General features: G+C 34.7%; 2 long non-coding RNA genes across 2 annotated transcripts; both read left to right on the top strand.

Moving 5' to 3' along the window:
* The first annotated feature begins 579 nt into the window (after positions 1–579).
* LOC147482526 (uncharacterized) lies at positions 580–5,110 on the top strand. Its single transcript, XR_015205135.1, has 3 exons — positions 580–706; positions 926–996; positions 4,573–5,110. It is a non-coding gene; the product is annotated as an uncharacterized LOC147482526 (long non-coding RNA).
* Positions 5,111–5,136: 26 nt separating this feature from the next.
* On the top strand, positions 5,137–5,845 carry LOC147482525 (uncharacterized). Its single transcript, XR_015205136.1, has 2 exons — positions 5,137–5,198; positions 5,302–5,845. It is a non-coding gene; the product is annotated as an uncharacterized LOC147482525 (long non-coding RNA).
* Positions 5,846–6,487: the final 642 nt, after the last annotated feature.

Here is a 6,487-nt window from a genome sequence, read left to right as displayed (position 1 = left end):
AGATGGAGCAAAGAGGTGACAAAGGAAATTAATGGAGAAAAGAGATCTACTAATCCAAGGGAGTCGTTGTGGTGCTATGGTGTGGTGATTGAGTAGTTGAGGAAGAAAGAGATGGAGAGGTGGAGTGGCTTTTGTAGAAAGAATGAAAGATGCCCTAGAATTTCACTTTTTATTAAAACTTTGACTTTATATATCTGAAGAATAGCATAGCACCACCTAAGAAATATTATTATTGATAATTATTTGATATATCTGTTTTTTTTATATGTTTCCTTTTCTGTAGTCCTGTTGTATATCTTGTTCTGATCACCACCTAAAGAAAGAAAAAGTAATATCTCTATTATTTGTTTTTCCTGTGAGAAGAGTGGAAGAATGGACAGTCTCTAAAAATGTAGTCTTAACACGCAGTTAATGACATGACCAGTTAAATATTTCTGTTGTATGAGCCAATGAAGATGTGAAGATTAGCAATGCTTCATTGTTAATAGGAAAACTTCTATGGTTTAATTTACGTAGAGTTTTTATTTTATTTTTGTTATTATTAATTGTTTCATCTGATAGTGATTCACTGTGTGTGACAGGAAAGATGTTCCGAGCTGAGACAATTCAAATTGTTAAAGAAATATTGCATAGATCGAAATCTCATATGCAGTCGATGCTTCAGCAAAACAATGCAGCTATGGTTGAAGATTTCTATGCCAGTCTGGTTTGTTTTTTGATTTAACTGTTAATTTCAACCCACCACTGTGATTATTTCTCCAAGGATGTTTTCTTTAATCCAACCTATCAGCATTTTTTTATTATGTGTTAATGATGCAAAATTATCCTTTTTCAATAGATTCAACATTGTCCATGCTCTCTCCATCCACATTTTTTAAGGGGATTTTTCTTTTATTAAGTTCTCATTTGTTTCTACTTTTCCCAGGTGGATTCCGTACCAGATCTCACAGAGCACATTCATCGAACGACTGCAAGATCGCATCTTCACATAAGTGGGTGAGTTCATAATGACAGTAGCCAAGTTTCATTTGTTTGCAATGAGATTTTTTCTTAATATATATAGCTAGCATATGCCATTCTAATTAACTTATATACAGGTTTAATGTATATGTATAAGTTTCTTTTTTTTCAAGTTCATTCTCACAACAACTGCTTCATTCTTTAAGAATTTTTGAGGAAAAACTCTCTTGCATCAACGGGTGTCACATTTTTACTAAACTGGTGTTTCTATTTCTTTGCGATCATGCAAGGTTTATATCTATAAAGTGGACAAGTCAGGTTTATCTGACGGACATATTCGAATCTCTGTCCAATCACTGAAATGAGTAAACAGGACAGCTTGAGGGCATTTAGTGATTTTTCTCTTCATTTGATTGAGTTCATCTTTACCAATAATAATAGGGCGTTTGGTTATTGCTGGTGTTAGTCATTAAGTATGGTTTGTCTGTGTAGGTTTTGATGGTTTAAGACAGGGCCATGGAAATGCATGTAATCATGTATGCATACTCGCAATTCCAAGTAAGGCCCCTTTGAGAAATGATGTTAGGGAGCATTTCATACCAAAAAAAAAAAAAACAGATAATTTGAAGAGTTGAAGACTACTCATGTTTCTTATAATCATGAGTCAGAAAAGCGCTGCCCAAGCCTGCTAAGTTACGAACTACAATGTTTATTGGTAGATTAAATAATGGTGATGGAGAACTCTAGCATATGCCATGGAATGATGAAACTCTTACTCCTAGTATTAAGTCTATGGATCTAGAAACAGTATAAATCAACAAAATCCAGTACTATCTTGAGCAGTCCTATAATGAGGAGAATTGTTCTTATATTTGATTAACCAAAGGAAAATATACATTTTGATAAACGGTTGAATATGGAAGAGATGAGGCCTCCGTGTTTTGAATGTAAATTTGTCTTATTCGGTCCTACTAACCTTGTATAACTTGTAAGATACAACAATTGGATATAGGAGTTTTCGTAGGATGCCCGAGTTTAATCTGGTTCTATTGGGGAAATGGATCTGAGATTTGTGGATGAGCATAATAGTCTTTGGACAAGGGTAGTCAAGTCTAGGTTTGGAGATAATAATTTTGGGTTGGGTTAGTGGTCTTGCTACTGGTCTAATCACGCAGGGTGTTTGGAAAGGTAATCATAAAGCTTATGAGCACCTTTACGCACAGATTAGTTATGTGTTGGGTGATGGTGGTAGGATGAGAATTTCGGAGGATATTTGGTTGGGTGAGAGACCTTTCTTCTAGGTGGACCTCGAGACTTTAAGCCATTTCAGTCTTTAAAATCGACCCATTTGTGATGCTGACTAATAATTGACTTGCCCTCTTGTGTATGTTGGAGACGATCCCTAATGGAAGACGGATAAAGATTGTCATTTCTGGATTTGTGATGAGGATGGGAAATTCTCTGCTAAGTCTTTCTACTTTTCTATACCTAATTTTCCTATTTTTCTTATTTGGAGCTCTAAAGTTCCTTGTCAAGGTGTCTTCCTCTTCTGGTGTGTGGCACAGGATAAAATTCTTACCACAGATAACCCTCATAAAGTGGAAGAAAATCTTTATTAATTTCTATCCCACGGTTTCTCACACTCATCTACTGTAGTTTCTGTTGGGATGTTTGGACTTATTTTGTCAGTGAGTCAGAGTTGGTTGGGATTGCTTTTTTATGGGTTAGGGATTCCTTGGAGAGTTGCAACTGTGGGCATTCCTCCCTTTGTGCTAGGCAGAGAGGAATATGATACACTTTGAAGACATTGTCTTCAGTAGAGGAGGCCATCATCTTGATCAAAGGCTTGATATTTCTTTGGTCGAAGGAAGGTTTGGGAAACACAATAAAGGGATACACTTTTGGGATATTTGTGTCTGTTGGAGTCTTTGCTTCACATGTTGTAATTAGTTCAGCTTTGTATTCTGTTTGTTGTTTTCTTTCTTTCTCTGTTTTTCTTGCCTTGTAATGGGATATCTCATTTTAGATTCTCTTTCTAATGCTAATATATACCTCTTTGTCTATATATATATAGGGGAGGGATCAGTATACCGTGGTTTTTATACCATGGTTTACACTCACGCCCTTTACAAGATGAGTTAACAGCTAAAACTTTGTGGATATGATCTACTAACCATGTATGGCTACTCCACAAAAATTCAGATCATTTGGAAACCTCCAACCTAGTTAAAAATTGTTGACAACTTTGAGTTTTTTTTCACAAACTCCGATTTTGCAATCATCTTTTGGCATTGTTAAACACCATCAAATGAGTTGAAATTTTGTGGAGGTGATCTTCATGGTTTGTTGGACATATCCACAAAAAACTAGGTTCTAGTTCATTTTGTAGGTGAAGTTGTGGAGCATGGTATGAAAACCATGGTACATTGATCCCTCCCCATATATATATATATATATAGAACAATTGGAATCCTCACACGTTTTTAAGGCCTGGTAATGTGTCTGATAGTTCAACAAACATGATTAGTAAGCTTTCTTCAGTCTGATTGGCTGAACAATCAAATGTGTATGTGTGACGGTACCTAAGGAGCGCTTCAATTTAGAATGTCCGGGGTCTTTTATCAAAGTTATTATGTAGAAAAGAAATGAAGGAAACCCAATCTGAGCATATAATTATTTGGTTTGCAAATCTGTACTTGAAAGTTGTCCACTTGCTTGGTGGTCAAGCCTTTGCACTTTGGGCCCCAAGGTCAGTCCCAGCTGCAGTGGGAGGGGGCGGGGTGTTTTTAATTGTTTTCAGGTTAAATTAGGACAAGTTCTACCAATGAAACTAAAAATATGTCATATCTAACATTTTATTTACTCAGCAGAAGTTTTACACTTAAAAGTGACTCACATCCATGGGGAAGTAGTCAAGTAGGCAAGTTGATGGAAACACATAATATCTCGACTCATTTGAAGGATTTATTATTGCAAGTATTTCTGATTAGCTTTCAGTAGCACCTGTTAAATATTATCTAGGAACTATTGAAACAAATTATAGCTGAAAGTGAGAATGCAATCATGTGGGGTATTTGGTTGGAGCGCAATAGGGGCATCTTTGAGGGTACAACTATGGGGATTCATGAGGTCATATCAGCCATCAAAGGGCTTCTATGTTATTGGAGTAAAGTCTACATGGACCCCTTTAGAATTATTCAGTTTAAACAACTTGTAGCTGGATGAGAGGATATGTACATTGTACAGAGATTCTTGACTAAGGGTTCCTTTTGGTTTTTTTTTTTCTTAGTCTTACTTCGTACTTGTAGGTTTATCTCAGTCTACTTTCTTTGATTTAATAAAGTTTATCTCTTTACTTATCAAAAAAGATAAAGAAAAATTATAGCTGAAGGCTTTTGACATTTTTCCTTTGCATTTTGTAATTTTATCTGCACAGACCAGTTTGGGTGTGAAATGTAATCTTGAACTTGACTTTCAATTTACATTGTAACTTGTTATGAGAACAAACTCTTGTTACTTTGTGACCCAAAATAAATAAAGAACTTTTGCGTTGACTATTTGAGAATATGGTGAGCACAATTTATGTTATATCCCTAATTAGTAGAGTAGCAGGTATGTGGATCGGATTGCTAATGCCAAATGGGAGCTGAAGGATCTTGGACTAGAGCACAATGGGTTAGTGTCCTTGGATTTACTTATGGTGGTTCTAATGCACTTATTTCTTTCTCTTTCTTTCTTTTGACAAGAAAACTTACATTGATCTTGATTATTTGTTAGTCCATAATACTTCTATTTTTGATGAATTTTTTCTTTTATTGTAAGGAAATGTTAATGTTTACTTAATCAATGTTGCTTGAAACATTAATAGTGATCTGCAGTGACTGTTTATGGAAAATATTGATACATGAATCTAGCATTATGTTGGCTGCGGTCAGCTATTCTCCTGTAGTCTATCTATATTTCATCTTTCTTTTTCTTGATGTCTATTTTTATTTAGCTTTCTATGAATCTTACCATTGGATTTGTTCCCAGATTTTACATAAAATATCCAGTCATAGTGTCCGAAACGCCTAAACTGAATTAGATCATCTAGATAATGTTCATATATATATATAAAATATACCCCAAAAGACTTGTCTTTTTAACTAATTGCAAAAGACAAGCAGCTTATATATAAGCTGCTTGTCTTTTGCAATTAGTTAAAAAGATAAGTCTTTTGGGGTATATTGATTGGATAGGTCCTTTCAGCAAATTTTTTTTGAACTATCGGGTCCATATAAGCTGCTTGTCTTTTTGCAATTAGTTAAAAAGATAAGTCTTTTGGGGTATATTGATTGATAGGTCCTTTCAGCAAATTTTTTTTGAACTATCGGGTCCACTTTTGACATTTTAGAAACATTTGATAATTTCTTGTATTGAACATACCGTCTTTGTGTTGGTGCATTGACCTTCTTGTGTTAATGTTTGGCGCTTAGGGTGATTTGCTAATCAAAGCACGAGATTAAAGTCATTTACAGTTAAAAAGGCTAAGTTGGCTTTGATAATGCGTCAAGATGACCACTTGGCATTTGTCCAATTGGCTTCTGATTACATCAATATAAATACCTTTTATTGATAAAAAAAATTAAGTAAAATGTAAAATAAAGCATTGCGATGAATCCTGATGTGTGTCAGTAGCGAACTCGAAAAAAAATAGACTACTATCAAATGTAAAGATGCCGCTGTTTGGGTTTTGGAGGTTATTCAGCTGATATTTTACTCGGAACCCAACATTACCATGGAAACTACACTAACCAAAGCATATTAGAACAACATTGAAAGCAATTCCATTGTATTAACAATTTTACAGTCGTCACCTGGATAAATTCCAACTTCTATTACACAATTTTTATGCTGGGTTATGTAGTACACTTGCATGTTCCTGGTATCAGACCGTCATTATTGGTGTCCATATTTTATGTTTATTGTATATATTCATATTTATTGTTCTATGCTAGGTTACACTACTTAGCGTAAAGAATAATGAGGTATTGAGGGTGATTTTGTGAAAATTCTATCAAAGTTGCTTCTCTCTTCTCATCTATAATTTTGGCTGGGTTTTGATATTGGCGCTAGTGATTTTGTGAAAATGCTATCAAAGTTCTATTCTTGATACAGACTGATGCACAAGATACTTTACTAGGTTGGTCCACGTTGAACTAGACAAGACTTTTTAGAATCTTATCTTATTATTAAATTGCTATTGATGTCCAATGAAGATACGTAATGGTTTTTGTGACTTTGTTGGTACTTTTAAGTTTTAACCATTGCTATTTATAGTGCATGCAACCTTGTTAAGCATTTGTGTCTTCACTACATTTGTCATCGTGTTTGGACATGTTACTTCTGAAGTTTTTATTATAATGGCGTAACATTATCTGGCCTTAACGATAGGTAATGTTGATTTGTTACTGGGGAGAATTTAAGCATTACAAAACAAGGCTAGCACATGGCGAATTCATAAGGAGGTAATGTTTTTCTACTACAC

The sequence above is a fragment of the Coptis chinensis genome, chromosome 8, assembly GCF_015680905.1.
Source record: "Coptis chinensis isolate HL-2020 chromosome 8, ASM1568090v1, whole genome shotgun sequence".
Taxonomy (NCBI): Eukaryota; Viridiplantae; Streptophyta; class Magnoliopsida; order Ranunculales; family Ranunculaceae; genus Coptis; species Coptis chinensis.
Note: the sequence above shows the minus strand (reverse complement) of the source record. Positions and strands in the feature narration are given on the sequence as shown.